Raw genomic sequence first — 18,330 nt, 5'->3', positions numbered from 1 at the left:
TGAAAGATGCATACTTTCATATTTCAATGTTGCCAGCGCACAGAAAATACCTAAGGTTCATGATAGAGGGCAAACACTACCAGTTCAAAGTGCTACCCTTCGGTATAGCATCAGCACCAAGGGTATTCACGAAGGTGCTGGCAGTGGCAGCGGCCCACCTGCGCAGGTTGTCCATCCCAGTTTACCCTTACCTCGACGACTGGCTCATAACAGGGGATTCTTACGAAACATGTTTCGCAAATACCCAGAAGACGGTAGACCTTTTGTTCCAGCTAGGCTTCTCCATCAACGAAAAGAAGTCCAGTTTAAACCCCAGTCAAATCAAACAATTCCTAGGGGCTCTAATTCAAACAAGGGACGGCCTCGTCTTCCCCTCCAAAGAGAGGGTCCAAAACATGCTGTTTCAGATCCCCCAATATGTAAACGGCCAAGAGGTGACGGTACGCAAAGCAATGCGCTTGCTAGGAATGATGGCGTTGTGTATTTATTTGGTACCTCACGCGCGCCTGCGCATGCGCCCAATGCAAGAGTGGCTCAACAGCCAGTGGTGTCAGGCCAGCGGACTATGGGAGGATCTAGTGGTGGTCTCGCAGGCCTTGGTTCTCTCGCTACAGTGGTGGACAAAGGGAAACATGGAAAAAGGAAAACCTTTGCCACACCCGCGGCGGAAGCCACTCTAACCACAGACGCATCCCTTACAGGATGGGGGGCTCACCTATCCCATTAGACTGCTCACGGAGTGTGGACTCCGAACGTAGCATCCAAACACATCAATCTACTGGAGCTACTGGCGGTATTCAAGGCTTTAAAAGCCTTCCAAGAACACCTACAAGGCAAGACTGTAATGGTCCTCACGGACAGCACTACAGCCATGTACTACATCAACAAGCAGGGGGGCACCCACTCTCCAGGCCTATCCAAACTGGCCCAAAATATATGGAAGTGGGCTCTCAGACGGGACATGTTCCTACTATCACTACATGTACCCGGGGAACTCAATCTGCTGGCAGACAGACTCAGCAGAGATTTCCCCCTGCCCGAAGAGTACGAATGGCGCCTGCACGAAGACATCGTCTTCGACGTCTTCACACAATGGGGTTTCCCAGAGATAGACCTGTTCGCAACCCTGGAGAACTCTCAATGCCTAAGTTACGCCTCCAGGTACCCCCAGAACCAATCCAAGGGGAACGGTCTGTCGATGCAATGGTCAGGGAAATTTGTTTACGCTTTTCCCCCCGACTCCCCTTCTCAACAAGGTGGTGCACAAGATGCACCAGGAACAAGTGACCATGATACTAGTGGCCCCTATGTGGGCACGACAACCATGGTTCACTCACTTGATGGAGATGTCTCTATCTCCCCCAGTAAAACTCCCCTGCCCGTACAACATGCTGTCTCAAGACAAGGGCAGGACCCTGCACCCATGCCCCCAGAACATGAACTTAGTAGCTTGGCTCCTGAGATCATAGAGTTCGGACATCTACAACTCCCGCAAAGATGCATGGACATCCTCAGGGAAGCCAGAAAACCGAACACTCGCCACTGCTATTCTAGCAAGTGGAAAAGATTTGTCATCTGGTGCAGGAGTAAAGGCATCAACCCTATTGACTGCTCTCCCACACATGTGGTACTATACCTAACCCACCTTTTGGATTCAGGTCTAGTATTCAACTCCATTAAAGTCCACCTAGCGGCACTTTCTGCATACACCACTTCCCAACTCAAAGTGTCGTGGTGGAAGTTCCCGGTTATAAAGGCCTTCATGGAGGGAGTAAAAAGAATACACCCCCCGATAGCTGACCCAGCTCCCGGATGGGACCTTAATGTGGTACTTACAAGACTCATGGGCTCTCCATTCGAACCCATGCACAAAGCATCTCTTAAACACCTCACTCTTAAGACTGCTTTTTTAATAGCTATCACCTCCATCAGGAGAGTAAGTGAACTTCAGGCTCTTTCTATTCTAGACCCCTTCGTTACAGTTCACAGAGATAAAGTGGTTCTACGCACTCACCCTAGGTTTGCTCCAAAATTTATTTCTAAATTCCACGTAAACCAATCTATAGAACTACCAACGTTCTTTCAACATCCTTCCAATTTGGGAGAAAGGACTCTGCACACACTTGATGTACGCAGGGCGGTCATGTTCTACATGGAAAGAACCAAACCATTGAGGAAGACTAATCAGTTCTTCGTCTCGGTGGCAGCAGGAAGAGAAGGAGATGCGGTTTCAAAATCCACTATTTCTAGATGGATTGTTCAATGCATCACTCTCTGCTATACTCTTGCTAAGAGAGAACTGCCCTTTAAGCCAAGAGCACACTCTACTCGAGGCACGGGGGCATCCATAGCATTCATTGCAAATGTTCCCCTTGAGTCCATCTGCAAAGCGGCTACCTGGAGTTCTGTGCACACCTTTACAAAACACTACTGTCTAGATACACACTCTAGATCTGACTCCCAGGTGGGACAGGCAGTATTACGACACCTTTTCTCTACTGTTCCTTCTCATAACCCACCGCCAACTCCGGGTACTGCTCGCTAGTCTATGCACAGCATGTGATTCTAAGCAGATTAACAAACATCAGAAGAGAATGCATTACTTACCGTAAAAGCATTTCTGATGGTTGTATCTGCTTAGATTCACATGCGCCCACCCTTCCTCCCCGCTCGGATGGAAGGAACATAGACTTCCTTTATATATATATATCTCTCTCTCTCTCTTTTCTGTACTCACTCACGTCTAGAAGGCTCCCTCAGGGCAGAAAAAATACAAACAGAGGGACCTCGACGCGTGAGGGATTGTGGGTACAACGCACGTCACTATAGGGATAGTGTTTCAGACACGCCTTGTCGACGTCCCCTTTTCGACTACGAAAAACAAAATGCAATACTCCGCAGTGACCACTGGATGTCGGACCTATGCACAGCATGTGAATCTAAGCAGATACAACCATCAGAAATGCTTTTACGGTAAGTAATGCATTCTCATACTTGGCTTTCGGAAGAAACCTTTCATTCTAATGTTATTTCTCTGATGTACTGTGCTTAATACCTTTTTCACTGCATTCTGTATCAACACCTCCTCTTATGTATGTATACTAAGTTGTCTTGAAAAGCGCCCAGATACCTCCGGTGTGGCGCGCTGTACAAAAAATAAACAAATGTCACCTTGACAGCGTGAAGGTTTGAGACCTTTTATGATTTTTGTAGTTTCCTCTATCGTAATAGTGGAGAACTCAAACTTTGGGAATGGCTTGGGTGTAGCGAGTTTGGTTGTAGACTGCTGAGGTGAGTTGAGTTTCAACTTTTTATTATTTATTTTGAGCTGGAGAGATGTAATGTTGTCCATAAGTGCCTTCTGTATATCTTCACACCAAGCTTCGTCTTTGATGCAGAGGTCAGGAGTTCGTGAAGGGGTTTCTAGTTCTCTTCGCACTGAGAAGAGCTCTTTAGAGCTAGAATTCACGTTTTCAATGCGCAGGTTGTATGCATTGCTTTTGGCTTGATGGGTGGCTTTTGTGTAGTCAGAAGCTAGGGAGGTGAAATGCTCTTTGTTTGTGATTGAAGGGTTTTCTCTACAATTATGTTCTGCGTTTACTTTTTTTGCTGCGCAAGTCTTTGACTTCAGTGGTGAACCAATGATTGAGATGTGCCTTTGGTTTAGCTTTGCAGTTTCCCGAGGGGGGCCCAGCATCTAATGGTATTTTAAATCTTGAATATAGGTAGAGACCATGGAGGCAGGGTCGGCTAACTTTTCAATGTTTGTCTACACCTGTCCCTCATCTTCACTGTTTCGCGACCTCTGCGTTTCACTCTCCCTCTCCATCCTTCCTTCCGGCCCGACTCACTTGGCTGGCCACACACTTGATGTCTTGATCTCATCCGGCCTCCCCCTCTCTACCCCTCTTACCACTCCTCTCTCCTGGAGTGATCACTGCCTCCTCTCCTCTCATCTCTTCATCTCCTCCCCCCAAGCCAAGTCCACTCCTAGATTGCCACCCACCTTCTCAGATATCCGGCCCATGAAGCGTGTCAGTCGAGGTCTTTGCTGCAACCTTCTCCCCCACTCCTCCACCCCAGGCTGCCTCACACCCTGACAAAGCCCTCTGTCTTCTCTACTCCTCTATTTCTGCTACTCTTGCCCCCATCATGAGGATCCGTTTGAAGTCCAAAGCCAAGTGCAATTCTTGGTATGACTGTGACCTAGCTACACTTAAACGGAAGTGTAGGGCGGCAGAGAGGAAATGGAGGGCTTCTTGCTCATCCTCTGCCAAACTGCCCTGCCGCCTGCTCCAAAGGCAATACCGACTTGCTGTCTGCACTAAGAAGAGAGTCCACATACAAGCCTGTGTCTCTGCGGCATCTAAGAACTCGGCCGAACTTTTCAAAATCTGCAAGGAGCTAGCCAACCCTGCTGCAGTCTCCACCCCTCCTCTGTCCTCCGAGGATCTTTGCAATGCCCTTGCCTCTCATTTTATTTCTAAAACCCAGGGCATCCTGTCCACGCTCCCCCTCCTCCTCCCTACTCTCCTTCTTAGCCTGCTGACCCTCCCTCAGCTACCCCTCATCCCCCTTTCTCCTCCTTTCCTCTTTTCTCCCCTGATGAGATATCTAGACAAGTCCGATCTATGAAAACCTCATCAAAACAGGTCCATCCCTGTTCCTCTAAAACCATTAAGGACCACATTGACACCCTTGTGCCTGCCCTTGCTGATTTCTGCAACCTCTCCTTTGCCTCTGGGTCTTTCCCCACCCCTCTTAAACACTCCCTTGTGCTTCCTCTCCTCAGGAAATCCACTGCTGATCCGTCATGTCCGGCAAACTACTGCCCAATTTCCATTACTCCCTTTTTGGGCAAGCTCCTGGAAAAGCTGGCCATCTCTCAGCTTAATCTCCATTCTGACTCTGTTGGCTCCCTCCATGACCAACAGTCCTCCATGACCACCAATCTGGCTTCAGAGCTGCCAGAAGTATGGAAACTGCTCTCCTGAACATCCGTGAAAACCTGCTCTCCAACCTCGATTCTAACATTCCCTCTGTCCTCATCCTACTTGACCTCTCCTCTGCATTCGACACGGTCAACCATGCCACCCTGCTCAATCGTCTTCGTGACAACCTCGGTATCACTGATCAGGCTCTGGCTGTTGCACATTATCAGTGTTCGTCATTGTGGCAAAGAAGGAGATTAGGAAGAACGGCACATAGCGTTATATCGCAGGCTCCCAAAGTGACGGTTCCTTGTGAGGAAGACCGCGGTCTAGTTGTTCCACGCACATCTTGCGTTCCTGCGTCTACTCACGTGACTCCTGATAAGGAAGGAAGTGCTAGTAGCATACGCGTCGCTACTGTTCATACAGACGCTCCGTAAGTTCGCCACTAGGATTCCTTCTTCCGACATTGCTAGCTTGCATTCTCCTTTAAAATCTAATCTTTACTCTTGTCTTTCCGCCTCTCATACATAAAGGCTTATTCTCAGGCCGTATCCAGTTTCCACCATAGGTTTCCAGTTAGGTGTTCCGCCAGTGTCTGTAAGTCCCTTAAACTCAGAGTCCTCTTTAGCTCATTCTATCTTCCCATTACTAACATTCATACCCTTTCTATTCCGTTCATTCAGCACCACAGTTCTATGGCTTCCAGCCATTCGGATACTCCCAAGAACGTCCTCATCCCATTGAGAATTACATTCCGAAAATCACGTACGTTTCCCTTCTATATCCATCTTGTGTTCTTTCACTTCTTGCTACCTGCCATTTACCTGTTCTATATTATTCCCCGGAAAGGTTTCCTATCCTCTTCGCACTCCAGCTCGCCTAGAGGGACCGTCCAAGCTTCTACTCACTGTTCCGAAGAGCCACCTCGATTCAGGGTTTTATTCCCCAGGAGGGTTTCCCTGGGGATTCTGCCGCTCGCCTTTCTGATTTTCAATCCGGGGAGTGAGAGAGAGCAGGACCTCCATGGGGGATTCCAAAATTTCTGCCTGTTGCCTCCAGTGCAAGTCTCTGTCTGCCCAGGTTAGTGAACATTGAAGTCTTTGATTTTCCTCAATTAACACTGGCCTGGCTGACCTCTTTTCTCTCTGATCGACCCTCCCAGGTACAACTTGTGTCCTTCCTATCTTCTATCTCCCTCTCCAAATGTGGTGTTCCCCAGGGGTCTATTCTCTCGCCCTGGCTTTTCAACCAATACCTGGCAACTCTCGCTTACTGCATCTCAATGTTCTACTTAACTTTCCAGTGCTATGCTGACGACACCCAACTTGTTTTCAGGCTTCCTTCAGCCTCCTTCTCTCCTTCCTTCATCTCCGATTGTCTAATCACCATTCAAAATTGGTGTGCCGCCATTGATCTATATCTAAATGCCAACAAGACTGAGATCCTCCTTATTGGTACACAGTCTCCATCCTTTCCTCTCACTCTATGGCCGGCCTCCCTTGGCCCTCCTCCCACCCCCACTTGAGCGGCTGAGAACCTTGGGGTTATCTTTGACTCTACACTTTCCTTCTCTGCACACATCTCTGATGTCTCCAAAAAATCAAACTTTTTACTTCACCTCCTTAGAGGTACTCTACCTTTCCTCTCCTTCCCTCAAAAGCTCACTGTCTCCCAAGCTCTGGTTCTTTCCAGACTGGATTACTGTAACAGACTCTTCCTAAATCTACCTGCCTCCACTCTCCGCCCTCTACAACTAATCCAGAACAGGACTGCAAGACTTGTCCATGGCCTCAAGCCCTGGGATCGTATCCCTCCAGCTCTGAAATACCTTCTTTCCATCCCAGTGGATGCAAGGATTGCATTTAAAACCCTCTGCATTGTCCACAAGGCTTTCTGGGGCCTGGGTCCAAAATACCTTCAACTATCCCTCTGTAAATACCTCCCAATCCGAGCCCTTCGCTTCTTTACTTCTAACTCCCTCATGGTTAGTCGCTTTGCAAAATAACAAGCTGGAGGTAGATCCCTGTCTTCGGCTGGTGCCTGCCTTCGGAACAGCCTCCCGGCCACCTTGAAACTTGTGGAAAAACATCTTCGGTTCCGGAAACTTCTCAAGACCTTCCTCTTTGTGTCTGCCTTTGCCCCCTTCTCTCTTCTCATGGCATTGTGCACCTGGCCACCCTCTGTTCTTTCGGGCCCAGGTATCTGCTCACCCTGCCACCCTCTTGCACTGCCTCCAGGCCACCCTCCGCACTAGGGTTCTGTATCTGTACCCATACAGTCACCCTCCCACGTTTCATCTACACTTATCAGATATACCTTTCTGACTAACTTTCACTTGCCACTTGCTGGCTGCACTACCATGGTTTAAAGCCCTTATTTATTTTTTATTCTATTTTAATATGTATGTTTTCTCTCCTCTCCTCTGCTTTGCACTTTCCACTCCCTCCCCCCCCTTGCTTGCACTTTTCCCCATTTTCCTTTCCCATGCACTTGCGCTTTCTTAAATGTCACTGGGCCTAGAGTGTGCAACCTTTGGTGTGGGTGGGGCCAGAAGATCATAGGGGGACCCCGTGTAATTCAAAGGTATTGAGTGGCAGCGCTGTCATGAAGGCCTAAGTTGAAATCTCCAAGGATGATTACTTTGGACGTATGTTTAGTGTCTGTAGTCATGTCAAAGGAGGAGATGGGACCTGGGGGGGGGGTCTATAGATGAGATGTAGGTTGAGAGAGGTGATGGCAGACAGTAATTTTAGTGGACAAGAGTTCTCCCGATGTAAACGGGATGTTTGTAATTTCTCCGATGTTCAGATTTAATTTAGAAATGAAGGCTACGCCTCCACCTTTTGCATTAGTTGTGTCCTTTCTAATAATAGCATAACCGTCCGGTAGGGCCAGGGCTAATGACTGGCCAGCTGCAGGGGGCTGCCAAGTTTCTGTTATGGCTATAAAGTCTAGGGCGTTGTGATGAGGTCTGAAATGCCCAGTGCCTGGGCAGGGATTGATCTGGCATTGTGTAAGTCTCCTTTCATTTGAGCAGGTATGTTTCCAAGTTTGTCGTTCATAGGTTTAATTTTAGTTGTAGTTGGAGCATGTGTAGGCCTATGTCTGCGCAAGTTAATTCTTGCGGTCTGGGTCTGGTATGTACTACTGGTTTCATCAGCTAGGTTAGTGGCAGGGGGGCTGCTGGTGAGGTTTAAAAGGCCGTGGGGTGTGACATGAGTATATAGTTTTGATGCAAGGAGTGGTTTTTTGGCCTAATTCTGAGTAACATTCCTTTTGGTCACATGTACGGACTGAAGTTGCTGTGTAATTGTCCGGTGAGTACGACTCACACCTAGTTGGTGACAGTGTTTGGGGCTTAGGTGCCGTTAGTTGAGAGGTGCTGGAACTGACGGGTGCTACGGCCATGGTTAGGAGGACACGAAGGATGATGGAAAATGCTGGTTTTAGATTAGACTTTAGCATAACCCTGTGCGCTAGTATTAGCGGATAGTCGTGTAGAGGCACATACTGTTGGCTGACGTTCGATATTCTATTTGTTGAATATGAGATTCGGTATTTAAGTGTTTTCGTTGTTGTGTTTGGAGGAGGCCTAAGCGACTGTAGGAGCCGCAACCGGCTCAGAGCAGTGTGGAGTCTACGCAATGATAGCTGTGCCGTCCCGCTGTCTAGGCGGGCTATGTATGGTTGGTTAGCTCAGTGAGGCTAGGAGTAATAGAAGTTCCATTTGAGGACAGCATGTTCTTCAAGGTGTGCTGGGGAGCTATCCGGCTCGAAGCAGCATGGAATTGGTAAAGCATTCGTTAACCCAGGTTGGACACCTCACAGGCCGGAGCCTTTTTATAGTCGAGCAACTTAGGAAGCATTTGCCGGCGCATTGCAAGTAGGGAATAGTGCTAGAGGTGGCCTTGGGTAGCGACACGTTACGAGTCATTCACGCAGGAGCAGTACATTGTGCAGGTACGGCTACACGCCGAGCATTAGTAGTACAGGGGTGATGCAGGTGTTCTAAGGGATACGAGTAATGACCGAGCGAGTATAGGTGGTGCTTAATCAGTGAGAGTCTTGGTAAAGTCTTGGTTGGGAAGGTGCGCCAAGCCAGTTCCTACCGTCTGGTCACAAGAGGCGAGGTGCCTGCCTCTGTCGCAGCGGTGGCCCAGCGCTTAGAAACTCGCGCTAAACACAGGCGGCAGCGTGGTGCCGCAGGAGGGCCTCGCCGTGTGGTGATGTCCAGAGAAGTCGATATGGGATGATGGGGGATCCTCTGATAGCACACCTCGGGGCTGGCTGTAGCCACAGTTCAGGCCAGGATGACGGAAAGGAAAGTAGTTACCGACCTTCTCCTTCTGCACACATCCAAGCACACAAATCGAAGCACTGCAAATAGTACTGCAGTGGCGCCGATCACCAACCGCCTCCTACACACATCAAAGGACTGCAGCAGGGGTCTGCAGGAGCCAGCCTGAGGAGGACAGGTGCTGTTAGGCAGGTTCATAAACAGCAGAAGTATCTGCGCGTGCGTGGGCCTGAACTGGCTCCATCACGAGCTCTGGCATGACCTATTGATTGATTGTGTTTCCTCCTCTCCCAGGGTCCCATGACCTGCCAGTCACCTCGGATTCCTGACTGGCTAATTGGAATTTGCAGAGCTTGCCCTGCAAAGAAATTAAGCAATGCAGCATTTGTGTTGCTATTTCGAGGCCTGAGCTGCAAACCTGCAGTAACAATGTAATCTTCCAGGTGTTCCTTGGATGGCCGACCCGAGAGTCAGTGTCCCTAAAGGAGCTCCGCAGCAGCCACACCGAGAAAACACAACAGAGAAGTTGTGCTCAATGTAAAGAAGGTGTGCTAAATAAATGCATTAAATGCCGCCTTAACATTGTGCGCTCTAGGCGAATGACTAACCTCGCCTAATGGATGCACCGCCCTGGCTTTTGTGATGTCATGAAAGAATCGAATGCTTGCAGTTCACCAACAGTGCAAGCATTTCTCAAGCATTTCTGAGGCACATGAGGATGGCTCAGGGGCAATGCGCTAGTCTTGGAGCAACACTGGTCCAATCCCCGGGTCAGCGCTTAGAAACCTCTGGGTATTAAGCACGTTATAAATCACCCATTACATTACAATGCATTTTCATGCCGTTCCCCCACAATATGCTAGTGTAAATAAAATATTCATGCTGGCTGTGGTTGTATGGGGGGGTAGCGTCTCGTAAGCACACATAATCGCATTCATACCCATTCACTCACCCATTCACCTTCTCACACATTCACACTGCGTTCTCCACACAGGCACCCGCCCAGAACATACACAATAGAGCCCAACCTATTATGCTGAACTGGGAGACACTAAGGTCTAGCCAAACCCAATCAAGGTAGGTAGCAGAGCAGCAAGGCATTGACGCGGAGAGAGGTATGGGTACTCCAGGGCTACAATGAGTCCACAGAGGGCAATGCCAATAAGCAATGCCAATAATTCCAGGTAGACAGGTAAATATACAATGATTTATTAGGCCTTCAAAGTACATACTAAGCCAGTAAAAACTTATTTTCAAATATTGTCACACCAGCACTGTAAAACAGCTATATACAATTCACCCTTGGGAGATATAGGAATTTCTATGATTGAATAACCAGTGGCGCACATGTGAGTACTGAAATGCATAAGAAGTGGTAAAGAGCTTTAGAATAACCATAAACAACTTCACTTGCTCATCTAAAGTCCAACCATAAGATGGTTGGGAGCTTAGGGGCCCAGAAGTCACCCTTTCCAAAGTTATACTTCACAGGTAGGTTTATTAAGAGATTGGCGATGCCAGTCGTTAAACGTTGCTGTTAGGTAAGCATTTCATTTTAGTGCTTATCTCCCGCACCTGTGATACCACCCGAACTTTTTGCTGGACTGGTGGATTTTTGTTTATACCTTAGTGACTGGGAACCTTTCATTCCACACTCCCCCTTTCTTTTACTCTAATTATGGGTGTCCTTTTCCTTTTTGAGGTTATCCTTTTGACAATTTGTTGGCATCTACATTTTATTGTTGCTTCAGACAGCACTTCCTGTGCAGTGTTGCTGGCTTGCCCTTTGGGCTCCCCTTTTTATTTTCTCTGGCTTATCTTGTGACAGTTACCAAGGGTAGAAAGGCTCTTTGTAACCTACATTTTATTCTGTGAGACCAGCACACCCCACCTTATGTGGAGTGCTGGGGAAATACAGTGGATCTCCTTTCTCACTAAAACTGTAACATTTCTGTTACAGAGACGAGCTTAACCTAAATGGCTGGTGGCAGTGAACATGTTTATTAATTTGTTGCACCTTACTCGCAAGCTGTTTCCACAGCTGATGTAAAGGCACCCATGGGTGCCTATTTTATCAAAATGGCACCCGTCGTCTTTTTTCACCATTTTTTGGTTTCTCTCCAGGGTGGGAAATTCCTTTGTGCAGGTCTTGTGTTCGGCGGGTGACCTTGAGCAAGCCTGCTCAAGCCCCGGTGTGTGTGGGTTGGCAGGAAGCGAGGGAAGAGTCCAAAACTCTGCATCCCTTTGTCTTCCTGCCTGTTGGGATCCAGTTGCAATTGGGAGGTTGGCTGTCCTGAAAGGACTGCCAACCCCTCAGGTTTGAATGTTGCACGCTTGTTTGATTGGCTGGGTTCCTGTTTAAGGGTCTGATCCTGGAAGCTGAAGAGGTAGTCGACCACTGGAACCAAATCCAAGGTTTATGCTATAGTCTGTGTACCCTCAAGCATTGTGTTATGTTTTTATAATGTGTTTGACTCTACGACAAAGTACTTACCCCAAGACTTAACTTGGCCTAACTGTATTTATTATAAACCTTTATTGTGGTGTCATACTTCTGGTTGTAAGTATTTCTGTTGAGCCCTTGGTATACTACAAAGTTTGTTGCACCTTCCTACAGCCCTCACTCCCTCATAAGATAAGCCTGGCTGCACTGTCTATGCTACCAAATACTCAGGTGATACAGCTTTATACTTAGAGTGGAGTTTTGTACTGTCTCAGTTGTATGGTTTTACTAAGCCTGTTACGCTTCAGAAAAACTGTCCCAACACCCTCCCTCGGCACTTCCTTGCCTTTGTACTTGCATGGAGTAGCCTGGTAACAGGGTTGGTTTGCTATGTGATTTCTTAACTGATTGCCACTGCATGACTGACAGGGTCTACTACCCTTGAATGACTGTAAGTAATCTAAAAGTAACTTGTGGTTTTACTCCCCCTGAATTGGTGTGTTCTATTCCAAATGTGTATGATTAGGTCGGACTTGCCTAGAAATACTATTAGTAATTCTGAACAAGGTCTATACTTTGGTCTGTGCTCCTTCAGCATTGTGTTGTGTTTTTATATTGTGTTTATGATTCTATGACAAAGTACTTGCGCACCAAGACTTAACTTGGCCTATTTGTAATTTTAATATACCTTTATTTTGTATAATCCATGGGAGGAGTAAGTGTTTCTTTTGAACCATTTGTATGCTATAGGTTCTTTGTACTTTCCTAGAGCCTTCTCTCCCTCCTAAGATAAGTCTGGCTGCTCGGTCTACTCTACCATATACTATGGTGCTTCAGCCCTATACTAATAATGGAGTCTTGTACTTTCTCAGTTGTGAAGCCCTTAGTTGGACTTCCGAAAAACTGCCCTAACAAAAACGAACCTAGTTCAGCTAAGTACATTTGCTCAATCCCACAGGCTTGAATAGGTCTAGTAAGGGAGCCTTAACCAGGCCTCCGCCGACCATTTCAGGAAAGTGATTTAGGGATTGGACTTTACACACATGTAACCTTCTACAGTACAGGGTGGGACTGAAACAGGAACGTTAACTTACTCCGCAGGCTCAGATTATTCAGATGCCACTGCAAAGGTTCCGGATTATATTGGGGGCACAGTCTTCTGTGCTTTGTCCATCGAGGTATGCTGAGATGTTGCGGCTGCAGATGTCACTTTCTGCATCAGGATTTTGTTTCCATTGGTTGTGGGTGCAGGATTTCAGTTCGACACCTTCCAGCAGAACACCCAAATGAAAAGAAGATGACTTCTGCAGAGCAGCCCACCTCCGACACCTCCAGGGAGCGATCAAGACTAATTGCAATGGAAATGAAGACAATCGGGAGACAATGGGCGATCTCCAATGGACAAACAAAGGAGCGCCACCAGCACCATCTCTGTTAATGCAAAAAGACTGAAAATGCAGAGGCATGCATCTTGTTACACAAGTTGAAGATCCTGCAAGTGCCAAAAATGCACTCGAACAGTGGCTGCTGCAGTGAGGTTGCCCAGGAGAGAGCTGGTCCAGAATTTGCTCCAGGGGTCCTCTTGGAGATTTAGATGGCACCGAGACTGGTTGTTCCCACCAATCCAGGGATTAAGCACCAACGAAGGCTGCCTTGAGCTCAGGACAGAGGAGCAAGACTTCATGGGGACAGAATGGGAGTTGCTGCAGGAGTCATCCCCTGGGTCGTCAGCGGGCTGCATTCCCTTCAAAGCTGTTTTGGCTCCAACAGTGATCTGTCTGCTGGCTGCAGGAGCCCTCCTTTTTTCCAGGATCTGAGAGATCCAGCTGGTACAAAAAGCTGGTGTTGATTAATTGGAGCACTTCCACCAGGCAGGGTGGGCCCGGAGATCTCAGTCCTTGTGGAACCTTTTAGTAAATGGTGTCTGTTCTCTTTTTGATTTCCTGGAGCTCTCGTAGGAGTACTAATGTTTTTACTAATCCATCTATTTGGCTAATTTTGAATGTGCTTAACGTTATTCTTTTGCAGGAGATTTGGTTGACTGAATGCCCTTTCTTTGACGGATATCTTGCTGTGTGTCAGCATGCCATTAAGGGCCATTTGGGCTGGTCCTCAATGGTGAAATCGTGTGAGGGACTTGAGGGAATGCAAGATTGTAATGTATACACAGGTATACAGGCTGCTAACCTCGTTACTTTTTTAATGTATATTGGCATATGGGCATTTGTTTGCAATCTCGATCACCTTGCCATATTTGTAAACAAGTGGATTATGAAGAAAGTGTGGGGGCATATAATTATTGCTGGTGACATTAATGCTGCCTGCATTGTTTTAAATCTCTCTTGCGACATGGTGCCTGTCCTTAAAAATGGGAATTATAAACTCCTCCATGGATGGGTATGGTAAAGTTGTCTGTTAGGGTCGGTGCTCCAGATGCTTAACAGGGCCGTCCCTGGTGACGTTTCCAGTAAATGACCTGGCATAGCGGAGGTTCTCATTCTACTACAGTAGTTTTAATAGAGGTCAATCTTTTCACGTTACACCCTCTTCTTGGGGTGATCAGTTTTCCTGTTATTCCAAATTCCACAATGAGCAATTGGAAGCGACACTCTTCGTTTAGTTAAGCCTATGGCCAATGCAAGGGTAAGTAGGATTTCATGGAATCCTAAACTTGTCGATCGAGTTAATGATTTTCTTGCCTCATGTTTGAAAGATACTACTTTAGAGTGGATGTTTGATACGTTTAGTTTTATGGAAGTCGCGCTGAAATCTTTTATGGGTAACTTTAGGGTAGGGGCACAGCACAGCTTAGAAGCATGAAGCATATTGCTGCACACGATCCAATCGAAAAAGCCGAGTATGACCAAAAAAGTCAAGCAATCATCTAAAAACTGGCTATGGGGCCTTTGAGCGCAAAGGTTACAAAGGGATGCTGAGCAGATGCTCCAGGGCCTTCGTAATAAGAATTCTGCGACATTCTGGGGTATGATTAATAATATGAGCAGTTCCTAGCCAGAGCTCCAGATTAATCCACTGTCTGAACAAGACTGGGTTGTGCATTTTGAGAAGATGTATTCGGACCAGGGTTTTGTCGACTCAACTGCGTGTTTAGCATTGTCTGAATGGAACGACAGTTGGCAATCATCGATTGATTACGGTTCTATAGCAGAGGTACTACAAAAAATGAGTAGCACCCGACCCAAAAAATGGTCAAACATTTTATTTAAGAACGACCCAGTAACTTATTTAACCATTCTGACAATTCTTTTACAACAGGTGTTGGAGTCAGGCGAGTTTCCTCATTAACTACTTATATTGTACCCATTTTTAAGAAAGGCTCAAGTGTGTATCCAAGTAGCCATAGGCCCATTGCTATTCTAGATGCTGACAGCAAGGTTTTTGCATCCCTCTTGCTGTTGCACTTTGAAAACTGGGTGCTGAAAGTGAGAAGATTAGAACAATGGCAAGTAGGCTTCAAGAAACACCAAGGTACTTGCCTGAATGGCTTCATCCTAAAATGTGTACAATACCTGGCATGGCGTACGAAATATGACTCTGTCTACATAGCATCAATAGACTTGTCTGCGGCTTTCGACGCTGTCAATCGAGGCCTGTTATGGGCTAAATTGAGGCATTGGGGTATACCAGCTGGCCTTCTCAGCTTGCTTATCGGCTTGCATGATCAATGGAATATGCAAGGGAGACTTGATCAAGCAGGGCTGTTATCTCGTAAGATTGCAACTTTACCAGGAGTTGGGTAGGGATGCATATTGGCTCCCTGCCTATTCAACCTGTATGTGTTCGATGTCCGTGAATTTTTGCTCTGGCTGTTTTTGCTTCCCCAAAGTTATATCATCTTAAAATCGTCTGGTTGGAATATGCTGACAATTTCCTGCTGTTTGACTGCACTCTATTCTCAGATCTGAATACCATCACTAAACAAGGTGAGGCTCATACTCTGCAATGTCTTTCAATTTTGTTGTTGTTGTAAGAATGTAGTGGTCCTGATTGGCTCGGCTGAGAGTGGCTTGTTGGGTAATCCTGATAAAGTAAAGACAGTTGTTTAGACAGATTGGATCCTTACACTTGAGATCCTACATGGTTATGACTCTCAACCATTTGAGTCACAAGCATGAAACTGTGCTTCGCTGGCTCCCTGTCTGTCAATTACCCGAATCGATATGTATGTAATTCCTTCTTAAAGGGCAGACCATCTACTGGTCAGGAGTATCCATGAAGGCTAGAGTATCTGGTTGACCTTGATTTGCTTCCTTGACTCGGGCTCCATGTCGGTCTTGTTCCCACACCCCCAGCACAGCATCAGGATTTGTTCCTGTTCTTGTTTAATGCTGCACAGTCCAAGCTCAGGAATGAGTGAAACTATGCAGAAGGTTCTGTCCGCGCGTCCACACCTCTGGGTTCTTCTTCATGGGTCTGCACTTTCGTGGACCGTGGCGTCGTCACCTCCAGATTATTTCCAGCGTTTATTTCCTCTGTTGGATCGCACTTCTTTGTTGTCCTTCCCTCAATCGGGGACCAGGATTTTCTGCAGGTTTCCAAATTTGCGTTGGCCCGTCTTTGGTATGTTTAAATCACTAGCAGGGTTCCTTTACTTTAGCTAGAACTGAGGCACCCTTTACTATGTACTCCCTGTGCGGAATTACTGTTTAATTTGTCCCCTTGGGGGTGCTGTACCTCCCCTCCAGTCGGGGGCACTGTGCGAGGGGGAGCGTGGTGTGCCTTCCCTGTACTGGTGTTATACCCCCTTCCCTGTGTGCGGTTTACCTCTCTCCCGATGGCTTCAGGTATTCTCCGCTTCCGATTACCCCTGCATCTGGTCGTCGGATGTCCCCACCGGTAGTGTGACGGGCCTATGCTTCCCTCTGTGTCACCGGAGGGTGGCCGCCAGCTGCTGCTCCCACACGTTGAACAGTGTTGGCACCGACCCCCCTATGGCGGCTGCCGGAGGAGGGCCAGAGTCAACGTCTGGAATAGGATCAGGGCTCAACGTGTTCTTTCTGGGCTCCCCTGTGGCTACTCCAGTCAGACCTGTGTGGTCTCACTCAACCTAGAAGTGCCTCCTGAATATCATTGCACCATTTAGCGGTTTTAACCACCTGACTAGGCGGGGAACAGGGAGTCTCTACGGTGGTTACTACGGGTGACTAGCATGTCAAGATGGCTGTGCATCTGCTTTCCTGGGTAAGAGGCAGTTTTTGTAAAAGCATGGATGTGTGGGCTGGGACGGTCTAATCCTAGTACACATACAGGAACCTGAATGTCTGTTGCTGTACAGATGTGGCTATTCTGACGACTCATTGGATTCAGCCACGTATCCCCACAGGGGTGCTGTTCCTTGTGAGCTGAGCCCGCTATGCAAGCAATACTCCCCCTATGGGTGTCGGCAAGCAAGACCTCACAGGGAGCGACTCCCCTCTTGGAACACCCTAAGGCCCTTTCCCTTGGACCAGCAATAACATCAAGGCTGAAGAACGATTCAGTAGAAGAAGCCAGGGTTTGTTACTTTAACACAAGTGCCAAGATTGATCTGAAGAAAGGTCTAGTGGAACGACTATGAAGAAGGAGCAAGTAATAACGAATGCTCAGTGGTGGTAAACAAACAATACTGTGACAAGGAGTAATGAACACTCAACTAGAAACGAAAGAGGACTATAATGGCAATTTAACAAAAATGAAAGGAGCACTGTCGGGGAGATAAGAAAATTGGGAGTTTTGAACCAGCAGCGTGGTGAAAGCTGAGAGACCGGGGGATTGTCCATGGAGAGGAAGCAACCAGCTGGCGTGTGCGAGTGCCACCAAAGGAGCTGAAGGAAGAAGAAAGCAGACTAAGAGGGCCACGATAGAGTAAAACCATTCGGGAGTGGTGGCGTGACCCTGGAGAGGTGGACTGTGCAGTCCAGCAACAACATGAGACCACTGTATCGCTGGCCGAGCAGAACCGCAGAGAAGAAGCAGGGAGGCACGGAGTGCAAGCAGAAGCCATCCCGAACAACCAAAACAAAATCCCTAGCCTGAAGGCAGGCCAGGTGACACCGACCCGTGAGAAGCAAGCACGGGAATAACGAGTACCTGCATCATACTCGTCCCTGTGAATGTTCATACACAGAGGACAGTGAAATCTATCACGGGACCCATTCCAATCGTCCCAGTGAAACCCCATTAAAGCCAGGAGGATGCTGGCATCTATCCACCGCCATTCACCCAAAATATGAATGTTACAGGAAACGCAGGCCTTGGGAACACTAAAGGAGACTTTCGCCTCCAAATGGGGACGACAGATTCTTTACCTCTTACTCATCCCAATCTAGAGGGGTGTTGATGCTGGTCCACCGCACATTGCCCTTTAATTCCAAAAGGTACAAATAGACACAGAAGGAAGGTACATAATAGTGTTAGGAAAGTGTTAGTGGCTGGGGAAAGGGTGATACTAGTGAATTCATATGGGCCCAACATAGATGACCCAAGTTTCTATAATGGGGTTGCCAAAAAGTTGGCAAAGGAAGGCGAGGTCCCAATCATGTGGAGTGGGGACTTCAACATGGTTCTATATGTGGCAAGAGACAGAACAACCACCACCCACGGAAACTAACTAATGCTGCCCAGATGATTAAACAAATAATGGATCAACTTGGGTT

The 18,330-nt window shown here is 47.5% G+C and overlaps 1 protein-coding gene across 1 annotated transcript in view; it reads left to right on the top strand.

The window, feature by feature from the left end:
- SDHA (succinate dehydrogenase complex flavoprotein subunit A) overlaps positions 1 to 18,330 on the top strand; it is a 473,685-nt gene that overhangs the window by 379,789 nt on the left and 75,566 nt on the right. The window lies entirely within an intron of this gene.

The sequence above is a fragment of the Ambystoma mexicanum genome, chromosome 5p (assembly GCF_040938575.1).
Source record: "Ambystoma mexicanum isolate Mex_15411 chromosome 5p, UKY_AmexF1_1, whole genome shotgun sequence".
In the NCBI taxonomy this organism is placed as follows: domain Eukaryota; kingdom Metazoa; phylum Chordata; class Amphibia; order Caudata; family Ambystomatidae; genus Ambystoma; species Ambystoma mexicanum.
Note: the sequence above shows the minus strand (reverse complement) of the source record. Positions and strands in the feature narration are given on the sequence as shown.